The 19,744-nt window shown below is 38.6% G+C and overlaps 1 protein-coding gene across 1 annotated transcript in view; it reads left to right on the forward strand.

The window, feature by feature from the left end:
- Positions 1 to 19,744, forward strand: part of traf3ip2l (TRAF3 interacting protein 2-like) — a 105,505-nt gene that overhangs the window by 979 nt on the left and 84,782 nt on the right. The window lies entirely within an intron of this gene.

Below are 19,744 nucleotides of genomic sequence, written 5' to 3' on the forward strand. Positions count from 1 at the left end.
TGCTGTTGCATACTCGTTGATATAGTTAATACATCAATTTCATTATGTAATATTAAACACCATTTACTTATCCCAATAGATGCTTTTGAAATCGATTTTTCGTATAACAGCGAACAGGATAGGGAACCTCAGTGTAAGTGTGGCCAAAGCAGAGCAGGACGCAAACTCGAACCGGTATAACATCAAAAGATAAGTTTTACATTTATAGATTACAAATTTATATATGTATATTTTTTGTTCAGTGAGAGGGACTTATGACATACAGACTGTAGTTATTTCTCTAGTGCTATTCTAACTGCCAACACCACTCGGGCGTTGGATACGACTGACTTTCTTTGCATTGAAGATCGCATTACCTCCGATTACGTGGCAAGCGTTACATTTATATCTCACGCTTTTTTTCCTACGTGACATTTTTAAAATATGCAGAATATGGTTGTTTTCAGTGTTGTGGCAGTTGTGCGTGTTAGGTAATTTAATGAGTTGACGTTGAACCATTATGAGTGAGCGTGCCCAGGGGTAGAGTGACGCGCTGGTTTCTGTGTTGCGCTGACGGAATAGGCGGCGGTGTTCCGATTTTGTATCTTTTAGGGGTCGTCCTACCGTTATAAGCTGTTAGGTTTGATTTGAAACAAAAAAGCTATTTGTTGAAAAGGGAGTTTTAGATTTAGTTATGTTATATTAAATTATATCGATCACATACGGTATAGTGTTATTGTAAGAAAATAACCCTTTTTTCGTGACGCTAATTTCACGTCTTTGTGTAGTGTCGCGTATTCGCAGACAGTGAGGGCAGATACTTCCGATAAATAGAGTGATTTTTTTTAGAACACCCCAGCCCATCTTGCATCGAATACGCAACCCAGAATAAAACGGATAGTACCTTGGCAGGCGAATTCATGCGCTCAGGCTCGCAAAGTAAGTGTCAGGATCTGAATCGGAAGCCTCTTGCTTTGCCAGTTGACCATCCAAGTACCGTGACTTTTACATAAAACAGTTCAGGATGGCAGATACGGTATGGCTGCACTAAAACATTTTGGAAACGGCAGATGCAGTTTAGCGTAACGTTGTCGCGGAACATTTAGTCATATTTGTGTTTGACGTACACTCTGAACAGGGCTCCAGATTTGGACGTTTATTAAAAAAAAAAAAAAAGAAAATATAGCTTCAGTTCCCTTTGAGAGAATTTGTTTTGGCGAATAGCAAAGTGTTACACATCACTTGTCCCAGACGTTTATTACTTGGCTAAAGGATTACAGTATGGTTCTGTTTAGTTAGCTATTCAGCTGTAATCAAACAATACATTAAACCACTTTATGTGACAAGTAACTTTGCTGCGTTTTAATTAAAAATGTTGGACTTCAAAACTCTCACGCATTAAGCCTGTCTTCCTAAAAACAAATAATACTGTCATGTTAGAGTTCATATTACTGCATGAGGACAATTCTAACTAACCTTAGCTTCAAGCATTATTTGAGAGGTGCAGAAAGTGTTGTTTTTAAAATTAAGTTATAGTTTGCCATTATCTAAAACCGTTTATGAATTGTAAAAGTATAACATGATTATTGTATTTCTTCGTTTTGAGAAACTACATACTGTATTGAGTAATTTTTGTTATGAAGCATTTTAGGGTTTACATGTTGTAGGTGTTATAGTCCAACATATTTGACAACATTTTTCATTTTGTCTTAACTGCTACTTCTTTAAACTTTTATAAATGCCATCCATTCAATTTCATGCATCTTTCAATACAGAACTGTGGGGTGCAAAGGCCCGTTGGCAACAATGGTATGGGAAGAATCAACAAATGAATTTCAAAAAGGTTTCAAAAAAAATGTGCGTTAGTTACAGTGACTGCAGCGCTCTGGTCGCACATTGAAAGCTAACTCTCTCTGTTGTTCCTACATTTGGACGAAAGTAATGTTGCATGTCTTTTGTAGTGCCAGTAGGCATTTTGCAAAGTTAATATGATGGTGTCAATTGTTAAAACAATGTTTTACTTTATTGGAAGCTTTGGAACAGGTTTGAATGTGGATGGGTGTGAAAATGGATTGAGGCTTGAGTTAATGGCAGGTGTGTAAGACATAATGCAGTTTATGGTATACTGTATCTGAGTTTTGGTAGCTGCCACATAGCTGTTTTTAGCAATGAAACTGGTAGAAATCCGATTTGTGAGGTGGCATCATCGGATTAATGGACTTGCACAAGAAACCTTATTAAAGATTATTTTAGTTTTGATGTTTGCCTTGAATGGTTTCTGAGTTTCATTAAGTGTTTAATTGATTCCATTGGTGCAGATATCAGGATGCACTCAGAAGTTTTGGAAACTCCCTTGCTTTTTTGTAAATGTATGAGAAATGGTCTGTTTAGCAGTGTGAAGGTCCAATCAAGTGCAGGTCTCTTGGCTTCACTGAACTAACAAGAGTTTCTGTGACTAAGTCAGTGCTGTTATCTGCAACTGTCAGGTGTTTTTTTTTTTTTTTTCCTTTTCAGATTTTGTGGTGTAATGATTTGCAGTTCCTGAACATACTATGCACTGCAGTGCAATTAGAATTACTATACATTTTGCTTATTATTTACCAACACAAGTGCTCAAGCTCATTTGTCCCATGAATTGGTTTGAAGTTTCTTTTTAAGGCAATCTCTCAGAATATCAGTTATGAATGTGGGCTGGTTCACTTAGCAATGAAACCTGCTCTTCTGGCACCACATGGGCAGAAGAGGTTTCAATAAGGATACAATCAACAGCTTCTGGATTTTATTACTGCACCCTAGGACTTTCTTGAGATTTGCAGTGTGATGTGGTGTTTAAACATATAAAGATAGTGTTTCTAAGGTGTTATCTCATTAAGATAGAAAGAAATATGTACATCTTATGCTACACAGAGTTAAAACAATTTTCATTCTTTTTTTAATACCCAATGAATGCTTCACATTTTGTCCAAAATAAATTAGTAAAAAAACAAATTTTATACATATACAGTACGTCTCAGTCAAAAAATAAAATCAGAATAGTTACTATTGCAAAGAAATCTAAAAATCGCATTCTTAATTTTAGTACTCTGTCTGCATTCAGACATGCTTAATAGAGCTTTGAGTTGTTGGATTTTTTGGGTTTACTCGTATAATTCCACATTATTGTGTGCTGCTGTAACTGCTTAGTTGACTTTTGCTTCTATCTCCACGTGATGTTGTGATTATAGATTTAAGCTCACTAAATGAGTTCTAGAATCACAGCTGAAGTATGTACTTGATGTTGTCCTTGCATGTTTGTATTAATGTTTATTAATATGGTAATATTTGTTGTTTATATCATTTTCATTCCTGTTTTTAAAAATGCATTTTTGTTTAATTCTTGGAGTTGTGCTTTGACATTTAAAGCTGCACTTAAATGCCAGTGTTTTGATAAAAGGTTTAACATCTTTTTGTGAAACTGCTGCTGTGTTTTATGTCTTCAGTCTGCAAGCCTCAGGCTTTGAGTTGTAGGTCAGCAGAATCTGTGGCACTGCAGTTGAATGAATCCCAGCAAAACATTCTGCACAGTTCCAGAGGTTTTGCTTAATCATAAAAGTACTGTATAATCATGTGTTGGTGGTCTTGGTGCAGCCAGTTAGTCAAATATGATGGGCAGATTAAACACATACAGTAAATTTGTATAAGTAAAAAGATAGCAAAGCATCTTTACATCAACATCTGTAGTAGCAGGAATGTGCCAACTTAAGGCTTTAAGTGCCTCTGAGTCAAGTTGCAGATATTCTTGTGAATTCATGAATTATTTTAGGCTTCACAATTGTTTGTTTCTTTCTGTTATTGTACAAATAAATAGGCAGCTGTAATTGTGCATTTTAAAAGGAGATATCATGGTGGTTCAAATGCTGGAGCTGCTTCTTCAAAGGTCCAGATTCCTGGATTAAAATTCAAACCTCTCTTTTTTTCAGTTTCTCCTTATGTGTGAGGATCAGTATAATCCACAATGCACATTTTATAAAGATATGCTGGTTAAGTTACTTGGTAACTCTAAACTAGCACAGTATGTGTGAGAGTTTGTGCATGTGTCGATGAGTGTCGGGCATTGGACCATTCCAACTGGTTTTGCCCTTATGTTGCCCAAGATAGGCTTATGGTCCTTTTGACCTTGTCTTAGAGCAGTGGTATCTAGTGTTTTGGATCAAGGACCACTTTGCTAAAGTTTTGTCTAAAAGCTGACTACTTGAATCTAACCATCATCTATGGTTGTAACTTTGCGTTGCGCTTTGTGAAATTTGAAAATGGGGAAGGGTATTTGTTAAAACCACTAAACTTCAAGGTAGCTATATTTGTATTTCAAAGTCCCAGATTCAGCCAGTGATCCATAATAATCCCTTAGCCGTGATGATCAATTAATAGAAGGCATCCCCTCAGCACTGATGCACGTGTCACAGGCTGCATGTAGTTAATGGACTGTCTTGACAAGATGTGAGCTCTCTAGGCTAACACCAAAGCAAGTTTAGATGAGAGTCCTGTGCACTTTACTGAGAAACGCAGAACTGGTGGGAAACTGTTATTGAATGTTTGAGAGTGAGAGACATAGAGGGGTGACCAAAACACGCAAACAGAAGCAGAGCAGGAAGGTGTGGGATTGAAGCAGAAAGTTAGATGTCCTGTATAGTGGTAGTTTTAAACCAATTTCTCATTGATCTAAATATTCTGATTTAGCGCTGATGTCAAGTAGCACCCTTGATTGTTACAAATTAATGCTTAATGAAATACAACCAATACTACTAATACCAGAGGGGACTGGGCGGTCTCATGGTCTGGAATCCCTACAGATTTTATTTTTTCTCCAGCCGTCTGGAGTTTTTTTTGTTTTTTCTGTCCCCCCCTGGCCATTGAACCTTACTCTTATTCGATGTTAATGTTGATTTATTTTGTTTTATAATTGTGTCTTTTATTTTTCTATTCTTTATTATGTAAAGCACTTTGAGCTACTGTTTGTATGAAAATGTGCTATAGAAATAAATGTTGTTGTTGTTGTACTTAACAGACTAATGTATCTGAGTGATTTTAAAAGTCACTTTTCCCCAATGACTGTCCACTTGTGGAGCACTTGACTCACACTTGGGGACCACACATGGCCCACAGACCACAATTTGACAGCCACTGTGCTACAGTGAGTAAGTTCAGAAAGTGAAAATTTTATCAATAAAAGTAGAGTCAGTTTTGGCAGTGAGCACTTTTTAATTTTGTTTTTGGCTTCAGGCAAACATTTTAAACAAATCATTTCAGTCACTATCTAATCCTAAATCTTATGGATTTTTCATCTTGCGATAAGCATAGATTTAAATATGGAAATGTGATAATCTGTTGTGAACCTTTTTAGTTATGCAAAATTGAAATGCGTTATAATGAATCTGTATATAGAACTACTACTTAATGATTTCTCTCTTTCCAGTATTTAAGATATTTAGATAATTTTATCCCCATGCCACAATACAGTGTTAATTGTCTTTTAAAGGAACTGAATTTTAGTGTTATGTTGGGAATAGAAAAATGTGAACATTCCACTTCTGTGAGGTTGGTTCTGTCATGTTGTTGGGAAATTATGAATGCAGCATTTTGGCTGATGAGCTTTTATCCGGTTTACTCTGAAATATAGGAGAGATCGGAGTGTTTGGAAAGAGAAGAAACCATTAAGATAATGGCTTGATGAATGGGTAAACCGAAAGATAAGAACAGTGATTCTTAAAATCCGTCCTCGGCCCTATGTGGCTCCAGGATACAATTTACTGGTGTGGTTAGTGATGCTCTCCCACAGCCTTAATTTCTCCATTAGTCACTGATGTCAAGATTCTGGCCAAATTTCTCTCAAATATAACAGAAAAATGTTTCCTTCTGTTTTTCTTCTCAAGGTCAAACTTGATGTTCATTTTAATATCTATATCGGCAGGAATACAATTCCCAGATGTCCTTTTAGACAGAGCTGAGTTGGGTTTCTCAGTCTCTACGTTATGTAAATTTTGTGTCTGAATTCATACAGACATACTAGGTTCGGCTTTTGATCACCAGCCCAGAAGTTTCAGTATGTGTAAATGTATATTAAACTTGATTATTTCATCATTGAAAGTAAAACAAGGCAGGATGTGTTTTTTTTTTTTTTGTCACTAGTTTTATTTACCATTATAACTATTGCTATCTGCATGAAAGAACTCAAACAAAAAGCATCCCTTAATTTAGATGACATAGTATTGCATATGTTGGATATATTTTATTAAATTCGACTAGCTCTTGTGAATTGCTCCACAGCATTTTACCTACCTGAGATTTACAATTAAACAAATTTAACTTTAATAAATTGAAGGAGTCTGTCAAACCAGGTCTTCATCTTGCATTAGCAGGGAGAATTTAATATAATTTTAATTTAGTATACTTCACAAATTTTGATGTATTTTCCATTGCTCTCCCATATTAAAATATATTTTACAATTGTGACTTTGTTTTTTTTCTTTACATTATGAACAGACAATCTTGTTATTCTCTATCCTGCTCTGTTAATAAATGTAGATTTTTGCTTATCTTAGTTTTTGACATTCAATCCAGTAGATGTCGCTAATGCGCATGTTAAGGCTTTCTATGTAAAAAGCACTTTACTATCATGCATAAAATGGTGAGTCCTCTTTATCTGAAATCGGTGTCTTCAAAACTTAAATCAGATGCGTGGACTTAATACAGATTCAAATGGTGCATTGGTAAAGAGCAACTGGATAAAAGCTAAGTCTTATGTAAGCTGTGTAACTCAGACATTAATTACTGTTGTAACACAACAAATTTGAGAAATCATTTATCCCAACATCACCCATTATCTTGGTCGACATCCAAAATAGTAGAGCCTAAACAAGCTACTCTGGAGGTAACCGGTAGTGCCAAGCTTCCGTTTAATTTGTCTCGTGCCCAATTAAAAATAACAGAATCTATAGCAGTTTTTATCTGTAAAGATAAGAGACCCTGCACCGTTGTTGAAAACAAGGGCTTTCAGCAAATGATACAGGTTTTTGAACTGTGATATGCTATACTAACCAGAAAACAACTGAGTTTAGTTATTATACCAAGGCTTTAAGAAGATCTTAAGCAAAACATCGCCATATTTCTCAGGCCAGTGGAGAGAGTAGCTCTAACTTGTAATAGCTGATCATGCAGGGCAGGAGATTCCTATGTGTTTATCATACATAAAAAAAAACGACTAGCCACCTGATGTGTGGCAGGAAAGTGCCTATATACAGAGCTGCTGAGATGATTTGCTGATGTTCCAAAAACCTTTCTAGCATTTCCAGTGTGCGTGTTTTATTTGCTTGACTGCATCAATCGCACATGGTTAGCTGCACTTCTACTGTGGAAAATGTGTGTAATGCCCCTTACCTGGCAAAGCAAGCAGGCAATTATTGGAATTTTCAGAGCACCCATCCATTCATCCATCCATTATCCAACACGCTGTATCCTAACTACAGGGTCACTGGGGGGGGGGGGTCTGCTGGAGCCAATCCCAGCGATACAAAAGTGAGCATGTGCGCAAAGCAGCTGACTTGAAGTAGCTCCCTAATAGTGGCATTATCAGTTATGATGGACTTTTTTTTTATTTTATTTTCCATTCACTTAGTGCCGCTGTCAACAAGCATCAGCTGTAGAACTTCATTTTAAAATGCTTTCTTTTTATCTGAGTACAGTGAGGACACATTTTTGAGACTGATTAACGAGACTGCTACAAGTGAGCAACTGAAGATGCGTTTAACTTGTAGAATTATGGAACAACATGAGTCTTCCCGCTATATCTTTAATTTTAATTAATTCAAGATTATCTTAAATGTCTAATAAGATTTGGCTAATAGTTTAGTTGAAGGGTGTCTACATGGAGATTCATAACACATAAATAAGTTATTGAGTAACATATATTATTTAAGAAGCAATATTTGATTTATTTAAAATAATACTGGCTAATACCCGAGGCTTCACTCATGAAGATCTCTTTTAATAAATTGACTGATATAAAAATAAGAACAGTTTTATTTCAGTTTTTGATTATGTACCAAGTCTCCGTTGTATATGAAAATCACACAAAAGGAGTGAATATGTTGAGCAAAGAACTACAATACTGCTCTGTATACAAAGGTAGATGTCACACCCCCAGGTTTCAGAATGAATCGGGAGCAAGGTAAACTCACTTTGGAGCATGCCACATAAAGCTGGCCATGAGAAAACAATCATCTCTCAAATCCACTCCTGCCTTTTTTAGAGAATGGTCTTGTACTTTATTGATAGTAATTGCAAAACAGACTTTAATTGGAAATTGCGGATGGTATAAGAGGAATACGCAGTATGAAGACAGTTTCTCCCTGATCAGAGCCAGTAAAGAAAGATACATGCTTCAGTTAGATTTTTGTGTAAAACTTTTTTATTTGCAGTATTATGACATTTCACAATTTAGGAGGATTTAAATTTCTCAAAATCATAATTGGTGCTCCTATCTTAAAAATAAGTTTGTGCGGAGGAATACGTGGAGGATTGAACATATGCCAGTCCACTGGATAGTGGACAGCCTCTTCAACCTCTACTACTAAGTCAATTGAACCATAACCATATTGAACCAGTACATCACAGTTTCTTATGTGATATTAAATGTCAGAAATATTTTGCTAAAATTTTGTAAGAAAATTCAAAAATTGGCATGTGTCCTGTATAAAAACACTATGCACACCTACATAAAGATCTTTTTTTTTATTGCAAAAAATAGTATAAATGAAAATAAAACCAAATATTTTGGCATTTCTGAGAAAAATTAACAATTTTTGGATATTTTAATATTGAAGGGGTAGTTTCACCCCCTTAGGGTAGGAGTTTAATACAAACCTCCATGTAAAATTTCACAAGATTATATAGATGTTTTATAAAGTAGATGCCACTGCATTGCATTAAAACAAAGAACTCTATTTTAGTATTATTGGGTATTTATACCATATGTTAAATCTGTAGGAAACTCTGCTTGAATCCTGATCTGATTGTTGTCTGTGGTTAAGGTTTCACTTTAACCTTGCATCTATATGAATTAAACCTGGATTTCTTTCTTATTCTAAACATAAAGGTGTAATGTTGCTGTATGCATGAGCCTGTTCTGTGTTTGTGGGAATTTCAGTTCAAATATGTTTTCCATTTGTACGCTGAAAAGCCATGAAGATATTATTATTTAATACTGTAATTTGGCAACCACAAAAATAAGGGTGTGCTGCTTCTCTGTGTTACTCATTGTATTAATGCATTGGTTTTGTTTGTTTGGAAAATAAACTCCATCCATAACAGACTTGGAGCTTTCAGTTTGGGCACATTCCCGCCTAGGTAATGGCGGTTGAGTGGAACTAGAAAAGGTTTAGCAAAATAGAGGCCTTACAGTCTGTCTACTTAACTAATAGTATAGCATTCCTAATATTTAATTCAGGTACTTTATGAAAATTAAAGTTTTATGTTCAGCTTCATAACTCTGTGAATTGTTCCATGTTTCTATGAGTCTTTTGTTGAAAAAATGGACCATATATAATAGTGTCTGACTCACTTATATACACATTACACACTTGTCCCAATGGTGTACACATTGTGGCCGATGATGTTAATCAAGCATGCCTAAAGACTGTACTCCACTGGGGGATGAACACACTGGACCATATTTATTTCAACATAAAGCATGCTAACAGAGCCCTACCTCTATGATAAACACATACGGGTCTACCCCAACCAAAAACCGTGGATGACCAATGAGGTTTAGTCTATGTTGAGAAACCAAAACATTGCCTTCAAGTCAATGGATAGGGCCCAGTAGAGTGCAGCAAGAGTACATCTGAGGAGAGGCATCAAAACTGTTAAAATGGCCATTACGGGCAAAGTAGAGGCCCACCTGCCACAGCAGGTATGGCAGGGAATACAACAAATTATCAGCTCCAAAAGCAGTACCCATCTATTAGTCTGTGCTGATGCCTCATTGGCTGAGGAACTAAATCTTTTTTTTGCCTGCTTTGAGGCATGGTGGTCTCACACTAACACTCTGCCCCCATTGACTTCCAGCTGCGACATGCTCACTTTTCAGCAACTTCTAGTGAGAAGGGTGCTCAAGAGAGTGAATCAGAGGAAAGCTGCTGGACCAGATAGCATACTTGGCATGGTACTTAAAGCTTGTGCCAACCAGTTGGCAGGAGCCTTACTAATTTATTGAATCTGTCACTGGCGCAAGCCACCTTTCTTCCTGGTGTTAAGTCAGCTGCTATCATCCCTGTCCCTTTAAAAGTCAGTCATTAATAACCTTAATGACTACAGACCAATTGCATTGACGTCAGCAGTCGTGAAATGCTTTGAAAGGCTTATTGGTCAGCGCATTTAAAGCCAGCCTCTCTCCCATCTTTGACCCTCACCAGTTTGCTTACAGATCAAACAGATGCAACAGTCAGGGACATATATTGTCATATATTGTAATAGATTACAATCTGCCTGAAGAAGATGCCATAGTTGCCTTGAGAGCTTGCATATTGTAATCGGTTTAGTTAGCCAATAAAAGGTGGCATTTTGCTTGACTTCTCATTGCATCCATAATGGGTATCACGGTACTACTATTGGCAGTAATGTAAATTAAACATAGTTTGCTTATAAAGACCTTAATTATCGTCATAGCTTACTATTTGGATGGCTTACACTGGTAAAAGGATGTCTTTGTAACTAACCTGGAGGCTGTAGCAGAGGAGATAATTAAAACAAAACAATGCTTCACATTCTCTATGCGACACATGAACAATGAGGACTTTCAAAAAACAAATTATTCAGCAGAGGTGTGTCAAGAAACACTACTGGAGTTTGTTTATACAACCAGCAATACACCTGTAGAATGCTTCACTGTGACATCCAAGTGAGAACTTCTCTTTCTTTTTAATTTTCTTCATTTATAGTTATTCTGGTATGTGTTCATACCAAAGTGTGTGTGTGTTTATTTATTTTCTTTCTTATCTACTTATTTATGTATTTATTCATTTAAAGAGCTTCTGTAAAAAGCCAAAATTCCCTCTGGGGACAAATAAAGTTCTGTCTATTTATATTTTGGTGCTGCTACTCGGAGTTATTTTTTTTTTGCACTGACTGTGTGAATTTAGAATTAACCAGAGGTATGAAACTAAGCAAAGCTCTGCATTAACACTGTGGCAAAGTCACTCAAATGGGCTGTGATAATCTCTGCGTTCAGACTGCATGTATTTCCTATGCTCATGTGACAATTTTCCAGAATTCAGGTTTCCTTCCACAGAATTTTTATCCTGCAGTGGTAAATGCATTTGACATACCTGAACTCAGAAATGCTTCCATCTGTCCATTTGTAAAGCTTAGAACGGGCTGCAAAAGTAGTCTGAGCTCCCCCATCCCCAATCCTGGTCAAGCCAATCCAGAAGTCTCTATCCGAAAACCCAGACCCAGAGGTTTTAGGTCATGTAGATGTTTCTCTATCAGTTACTTTTTTTTTTTGGTTTCAATTTCTATGCTGAGTAGGATACCACCATCGGTTTCACAGGCATTTTTGGCTTCTTTAAATGCTACTCTGCTGGACATATCTTGAAAATAAGCTATTTTATAGCATGGATGCTTTGGTCCTCCATAGCAAACAGTCCAACCTATAAAGAAAATAACATAGAGATTTTTAGTTCTTTGTTTGGTTTTACAAACCCATATACAGTGCCCTCCATAATGTTTGGGACAAAGACACATTTTTCCTCGATTTACCCCCTGTACTCCACAGCTTAAAACATTCACCACACAGTCGGACTCTCCCTTACTGGACCAATTATTTTTGCCAATCAAACTGTATACCATTAGCAGGAAAATGGAAATGGGAGAATCCAGAAAAAATCTTCACTATGAACAAAGGAAAACCATGTAAACTTCTTAGGGATTTTGATCAGCACAAGATTTGACCCAAGGACTCTGGAGCTATGGGTCCACAACGCTAAATGTTACGCCACCATGAGCAGTGCAACTAAAGTACCCTTAGACAAATATATGTCACTTAATAGGTACTGCAACAAAAGTGTACAGGGCAAAGAATAAGACTTGTGGTTTGCATATGCAGTTGTGATCAGCTGTTAGATGCAGCTCAGCCTTAGTGTAAATCCAAATATTTGTTAATGTTAGATTAATCAGTGTGTGTAAAGTGTTGGTAAAAGGTGAGTGTGGATGTGTTTGATGGAGTGGTGCCCTATCCAGGCCTGAGTTCTGGCTTGTGTTTAGGCATAGTCCCTGGTAACTGCAGCTTTGAATAGTCTCCTGTAAGAAAACTATTATTAATCTTGAAATAAGGCGCCGCACACTCCACTCACACATTATTCAGTAAACTCCCATAGCACAAGCTTCTGTTTGTAATTCAAATGCTCAATTTACTCTGCACGAGCTTCTCTGTTATGCATGAGACCTTTTTTTGGAAGTGATGTATTTAACAATGTTTTAACCAAAACAAAAAGTTTTTAGGATATTGTTACCATACGATTGGATACTTGATATTTAGATTATGTGGCAGTAATTTTAAATTTTATAGATATCTTGATTTTGTTTGCTGGTTTTCAGCCTGTGTCTACCGACATGCCCATGCTATCAGGAATTATGTGATCTCAATGAGACAACCCAGAGATGCAAAAAGTTGGAATGCCAGCCGGGTTGCCTCGTTTAACTGAACAAATGATAACAAAGAACAGCGTATGATGGCACAATCTTGTCAGTGAGTTTCAAATGGAAAGAAAAAGCCCGAAAAGGCAAAAGATAACTGTTATTCATCAAGTTTGTCTTGGTCAAGAAAAATCTCCCAACAGTTGCACCCTTTTCCGTGGAGCCCAAGTTTTATTGTGCTCTGACGGGTGGGCAAAACCAGTTGCCCCCTACAGGGAGTCTTCTCAGAGCTGTAGAGAGAAAGGGAAACGACACATTAGTAGTGCGACATACCACTGATGAGCCTGGAAGGTGTCCTCTGATGTGAATGTGTGACTGCAGATAAGAACTATGCCTACCATATTATGGAAATTCAGGTCAATATATACATTGGAGATGCAGGTGATTTCAGTTTGCTATACCGATTTGCTGTTGTTATTTCTTTGATAATTTCACTTGGATAATGAAGCATGCGACTTTAGCTTCCTTAAAATCTTTCTGTTTTAGTATTATAGTAATACAGTACTGAAAAAGTTTTGAAAAAATGCTGTAAAGCTGGAATGTTTTCAAAGATAATGCCATTAAAGTTATTATTATTAACTGTCTTAGAAAATGCAGTAAACAGAAAAAATCAATTAAATCCAATATTTAGTTTGAGCACCCTTTGCACTAAAACATCAGCAGTTCTCTGTTACCAATTGCATTCTGAAGATATTTACATAGTTAGTTGTTTCAAGCCTTTTGGAGAACTTGCCACATTTTCAGTGCAGACCTTGGCTGTCTTACTTGCTTCCATCTCTACAAATAATCCCAGACTGACTCAATGATGTTGAGATCATGGTTCTGTGGGAGACCAAACCATCTTGTGCTCTTTTCGCTGTTGTGTGTGTGTGGTTTTTTTTTTTTTTATGATTTTGGCCATGTGTTTAGAGTCCCTGCCATGCTGTAAAATGAAATTGGGATCAGTTATGTGCCTCCAGAATAGTATTGCATGATGGAAAGAATCTGTCTGTACTTCTTATTAGTGACTAGCTGTCCCATGCAGCTGTGCCCACGTAATAGTGACACAGGACAAACTTCAAAAATTAATAGAAGTTGGCACTGTATCTAATCGTGTTCAGGACTGACAGGAGAGTGTCCCTCACATGGGGAGAAAAGCATGTGACTGTAATATCTCTGACAGTCAGCACCTACACTCTAAAACACACAGAGCTCTGATCTCTCTGTCAAAAACATCAAAAGTTACTCCTTAACAATCTGTAGATGATAATGTCTTTTGAACCAACACGTGGCGTGAGGTAGACCGACTCAAACGGAGGCTGACTAGTGAATGAGGAGGGGACCGCCCCTGTTACCTCGGCCTGCAGCGTCTCTCTCGGAGAGAGAGCAAATAAATCGTTACCATAAGCGAACTATGATACTTAGCATGATGAGATAAATCACAAAATCAACTGGAATGTTCAAGCAAATTATAGAAAAAAACCCAATCTAAATCCATTAAATAATTCTCTCATCAAAGGCAGATAGACCAAGCTGTGCGCTGAGCTTACTCTTGAGCATGCAACGTACAGTTGGCCATGTGAACAGTAATCTTGTTTCAAATCTCACAGCTTGGATTGCTGCTGTCATAATCGGTTTGAGTTTCATGGTTTGTTTCAGTTATGACAGTATTTGTAGGACTTGTGTTGAAGAGACATTCGGCATCTGTCAAACGTTGTAAGTATACAACCGGTTTCATCGATAACTTCACATCCAGCTTTTGAGAGTTTAATCATTCATAAACATCAAAAGTGTCCACTACTGAAATCGTCACCTGTGAATCTAAGATGTTTAAGAGGCATTGGCGGTTGTCGAAAGGTGTAAAATATTTGGCCAATTCGGTACACTTGAAAGCGACAACCGAACAATTCAGCGGCAGCCATCAACTCACATGCAGATCCATAGATGAAGGGCTTAAGCATTTCACTCTTATAGTGCTCCTGTGTAGTATAATTATCTCCTGTATCGTCATCAGTCCACACCTTGAACCTGTCCCAGTCATTCAATACATAAGACAAAATGTTCCTCCGGATATCATGAGTGAGCCTGATATGGCCGTGCAATATGTAACAAAGAGAATGGAAAAGGTAGGTGCCATCTCCGGGCATGGAAACCACTCGGTATGTGACAGTTCTTTGATCGATGGTGATCACCTCGATAGACATGTTAATGGGGGTACGGTTGGAGTGATAAAGGAAATGGGTACCTGAACAATGTAAAGTAAGTCTAAAATACCTACACAATAACTATAATCGTAATAAATGAACAATAAAACAGCGGAGAAGCCGTGGATTAAATAAAAAGGCTGTAGTTATCAGCAGAGAGACGTGAATCCTGTGGCGAAGCAAGGAAGGGAATGTAGAGACTGGAGCGATGGACGGCCTTATATAGGCAGGCAGCCAACAACGTGGGAGGTGTTGGGATGGGGGACCCAACGCCGCCTCACACGGTAAACGAGCTGCAAGCTATGGACGTATATATGTACGTAAGTAGGATTCAGTTAGCGTTGGGAACCCACGTACCAAATTTCTTGAAGATGGGCCCATAAGTAACAAAGAACGTTGAAAAGTTCAATATGGCAGCCGACAGTGGCATCATACCACCGAAATAAGTACCAAATTTCAGCCTTCTACCTAAATGGGAAGTTGGAGAATTAGTGACGTTGGAAAGTTCAATATAGTGTCTGACAGTGGCGTCATATCACCGAAATAAGTACGTACATCGGTTTCGGTTAGTGCAGGGAAGCCGCCTACCAAATTTCGTGAAGATGGGGCCATAAATAAGAAAGTTCAACATGGCGGACGTTGTCGACCGTTATCGACTGTTATGACCGTTACGTGTAGAATTTCGAAATGAAACCTGCTTAACTTTTGTAAGTAAGCTGTAAGGAATAAGCCTGCCAAATTTCAGCCTTCTACCTACACGGGAAGTTGGAGCATTAGTGATGAGTGAGTGAGTCAGTGAGGGCTTTGCCTTTTATTAGTATAGATTGTCTGGTCTTAAACAGGAATGCTTTGTTTATCTGTTAGTAAATTTATACATTTTTGGTTTCAGTATACATTTCTTTTCCATCTTGTGGATCTATCCAAACATTAGAAATTCCTTTGAAAATTAGTTTGTTACTGCTCCATCATATGTTGGTTAACTTCAGGTTCCTTATCAGAATATATGTGTATATTCACATATGTCACAGACCTTCTCTCTCTCTCTCTCTCTCTCTCTCTCTCTCTCTCTATATATATATATATATATATATATATATATATACACTAATAAAAGGCAAAGCACTCACTCACTCTCCACACACTGAGGAGAGGCAAGACACATGACAGCCCGCATGGAGTTTGCTAAAAGACACCTGAAGGACTCTGAGATGGTGAGAAATAAGATTCTCTGGTTTGATGAGACCAAGATAAAACTTTTTGGCCTTAATTCTAAGCGGTATGTGTGGAGACAACCAGGCACTGCTCATCACTTGTCCAATACAGTCCCCACAGTGAAGCATGGCAGTGGCAGCATCATGCTGTGGGGGTGTTTTTCAGCTGCAGGGACAGGACGACAGGTTGCAATCGAGGCAAAGATGAATGCGGCCAAGTACAGGGATATCCTGGACAAAAACCTTCTCCAGAGTGCTAAGGACCTCGGACAGGGTCGAAGGTTTACCTTCCAACAAGACAATGACCCTAAGCACACAACTAAAATAACGAAGGAGTGGCTTCACAACAACTCTGTGACTTCTTGAATGGCCCAGCCAGAGCCCTGACTTAAACCCAATTGAGCATCTCTGGAGAGACCTAGAAATGGCTGTCCACCAACGTTTACCATCCAACCTGAAAGAACTGGAGAGGATCTGCAAGGAGGAATGGCAGAGGATCCCCAAATCCAGGTGTGAAAAACTTGTTGCATCTTTCCCAAGAAGACTCATGGCTGTATTAGCTCAAAAGGGTGCTTCTGCTTAATACTGAGCAAAGGGTCTGAATACTTAGGACCATGTAATATTTCAGTTTTAATAAATCTGCAATAATTTAAAAAAATATTTTTTTTGTCTGTCAATATGGGGTGCTGTGTATACATTAATGAGGAAAAAATAAATTTTAAATGATTTTAGCAAATGGCTGCAATATAACAAAGAGTAAAAAAATTGAAGGGGGTGATCAGGGGAAACAGGATGCACCTGACCTCAATTTTGAGCTTCATGGAAAAGGCTGTGAATACTTATGTACATGTGCTTTCTCAGTTTTTTTATTTTTAATAAATTTGCAAAAACCTCAAGTAAGCTTTTTTTCACATTGTCATTATGGGGTGTTGTGTGTAGAATTCTGAGTTAAAAAATGAATTTAATCCATTTTGGAATAAGGCTGTAACATAACAAAATGTGGAAAAAGTGATGCGCTGTGAATACTTTCCGGATGCACTGTAAAAGGTCATTATTTAATACAAAGTGCTGCGCTGGCCATCTTCTAAGACCATTGTATTTTTCGCAAATTTAAGGGAGTCATCATTCCATTGCTCCCTTTTAATTGAAGCCAGTGTCTGCCTAAACTGAAACTGCAGACGACTGAGGGGATCATATTCAATCTCAAGGGGCGTGGTTTCAGACCGAGCCGGCGCATCGCTTCGTGATGACGTTTCGATCTGCGACGGTCTGGCTGTCTTCACGTCATTTTCTAAGGCCGCATTCTGTTCCCCTACCGGCTGTGTACACAGCGAGGAGGTAGCTAAGGACGCAGAATCGGCGTCCATAACAAGATCGAGTGCTTTATTAGGGATAGCGAGCGTTATGCCGCAGTTTATATCTGACCAATCTTTATCTAGTATCAAGGGGAATGGAGGATTGTCGTGTACTGCCACTGTCATTTTCTTTATAATGCCGTTTTGACAGATGTAACAGCGGGTAGACTCGTATGACCAGACGTCCCCATGAATACAGGTTAGACGGGTCTTTATTTTTAATCTTTGTTACGGCAACACTAAATGGCGAGCAACAATGGTAATGTTACAGCCAGAGTCAAATAAAGATGGTACTTTAAAGCCATTGACTAGCGCTTCTCCCGTATGAGAAAAGGCCAGAGGATTAGTAGGAGCCCCCTGCTCTGTGTTTCTCCGCAGACCCTCATGTCAACTCGCAAAGCCCTCCGCCGTGCATCAGAGTTTTCCAAAGCATGCTCCGCAATGTAAGAGTAAGACTCCTAAGTTAGTGGCACAACTCCCTCTGGGTTCACAGGGAATCCTTTCTGGGTCTCCCAAGTAGGTTTCCTCCCCTAAGGTGTTAATGATCCCCACAAGGGTGACCATGTTGTTATATGAATGTCCCCAGGTCAGCTGTGCGAGATTAGCAGGTAGGCCCTTTATTACTACGGCACAGGCCACCTTTTCCACAATTAGTCGGGAATTTTTATTATATGGCCGTAGCCAACACCTGACCTGCCATAGTGTCATGGCCTGTTGTTGGAGGGATTCCTCTGGGTTGTATTCCCAAGCAATTTTTCCCTTACCCGCCGACCCAGGGCACCCCCACCTTTCTCAAAGAATTTTTTTTTTGTGGGGTTCTTTGGGTCATCCCCGTCCTCAAGAGCCCATGATAGGTCCCCACTATGTTCCTTTCAGAACCTGGCCCTCGTCTGTAAGTCTTCTGCCTACGCTCCCAGGTTCTGTTTAAGTAGAACTGGGTCAGAGCATACTCCAGATCCCCCAACACACACCGTCAGACCCCAGCTTGGCAACACAAGAATGGTACTTTCCTACCTGATAGTTCTTGAGGGGTTCATCACGTTGGTGTGTTGAGACATAAGGCTGCTTCGGCTTCCAATTCCACCAGGCAGCCATCCTGCCGACTACACCACTGTGAAATAATGAGTCTCAACACACTAAAAGAAGGTTTGGGGCAGCCATCCGTATATTGTTTCTAGCTGTAAAAGGATTTAGAGAGCACAATTGATGTTACTGGTTTGAGTTCCCAAATGAGCTGCACTTGGTTTGGCAAAATGGAGAATTTATAGTCCGTAACCCGGAAGTGACGTCAGTCTGGGAGCCAGAGCCAGAAGTGACGTTGAATCAGGCAGGTTTTCCCGTATTTGATCTGTAGAATTAACAAACAGGTTTAGAGCACCCCTCAACCCCCTGGTCCAGCGGGTAATCACCTCCACTTGGTCCACTCAGCTCGCTCCTAGTCGCACGTGTGTTATTTATATATATATATATATATATATACACACACACACACACATACAGTGGAATGCAGAAGTTTGGGCAACCTTGTTAATAGTCATTATTTTCCTGTATAAATCGTTGGTTGTTACGATAAAAATGTCCGTTAAATATATCAGGATAGGAGACACACACAGTGATATTTGAGAAGTGAAATGAAGTTTATTGGATTTACAGAAAGTGTGCAATAATTGTTCAAACAAAATCAGGCAGGTGCATAAATTTGGGCACCACAAAAGAAATGAAATCAATATTTAGTAGATCCGCCTTTTGCAGAAATTACAGCCTCTAAACGCTTCCTGTAGGTTCCAATGAGAGTCTGGATTGTGGTTGAAGGTATTTTGGACCATTCCTCTTTACAAAACATCTCTAGTTCATTCAGGTTTGATGGCTTCCGAGCATGGACAGCTCTCTTTAACTCACACCACAGATTTTCAATTATATTCAGGTTTGGGGATTGAGATGGCCATTCCAGAACGTTGTACTTGTTCCTCTGCATGAATGCCTTAGTGGATTTTGAGCAGTGTTTGGTCGTTGTCTTGTTGAAAGATCCAGCCCGGCGCAGCTTCAGCTTTGTCACTGATTCCTGGACATTGGTCTCCAGAATCTGCTGATACTGAGTGGAATCCATGCGTCCCTCAACTTTGACAAGATTCCCAGTCCCTGCACTGGCCACACAGCCCACAGCATGATGGAACCACCACCATATTTTACTGTAGGTAGCAGGTGTTTTTCTTGGAATGCTGTGTTCTTTTTCCTCCATGCATAATGCCCCTTGTTATGCCCAAATAACTCAATTTTAGTTTCATCA

The sequence above is a fragment of the Polypterus senegalus genome, chromosome 2 (genome assembly GCF_016835505.1).
Source record: "Polypterus senegalus isolate Bchr_013 chromosome 2, ASM1683550v1, whole genome shotgun sequence".
Classification (NCBI taxonomy): domain Eukaryota; kingdom Metazoa; phylum Chordata; class Cladistia; order Polypteriformes; family Polypteridae; genus Polypterus; species Polypterus senegalus.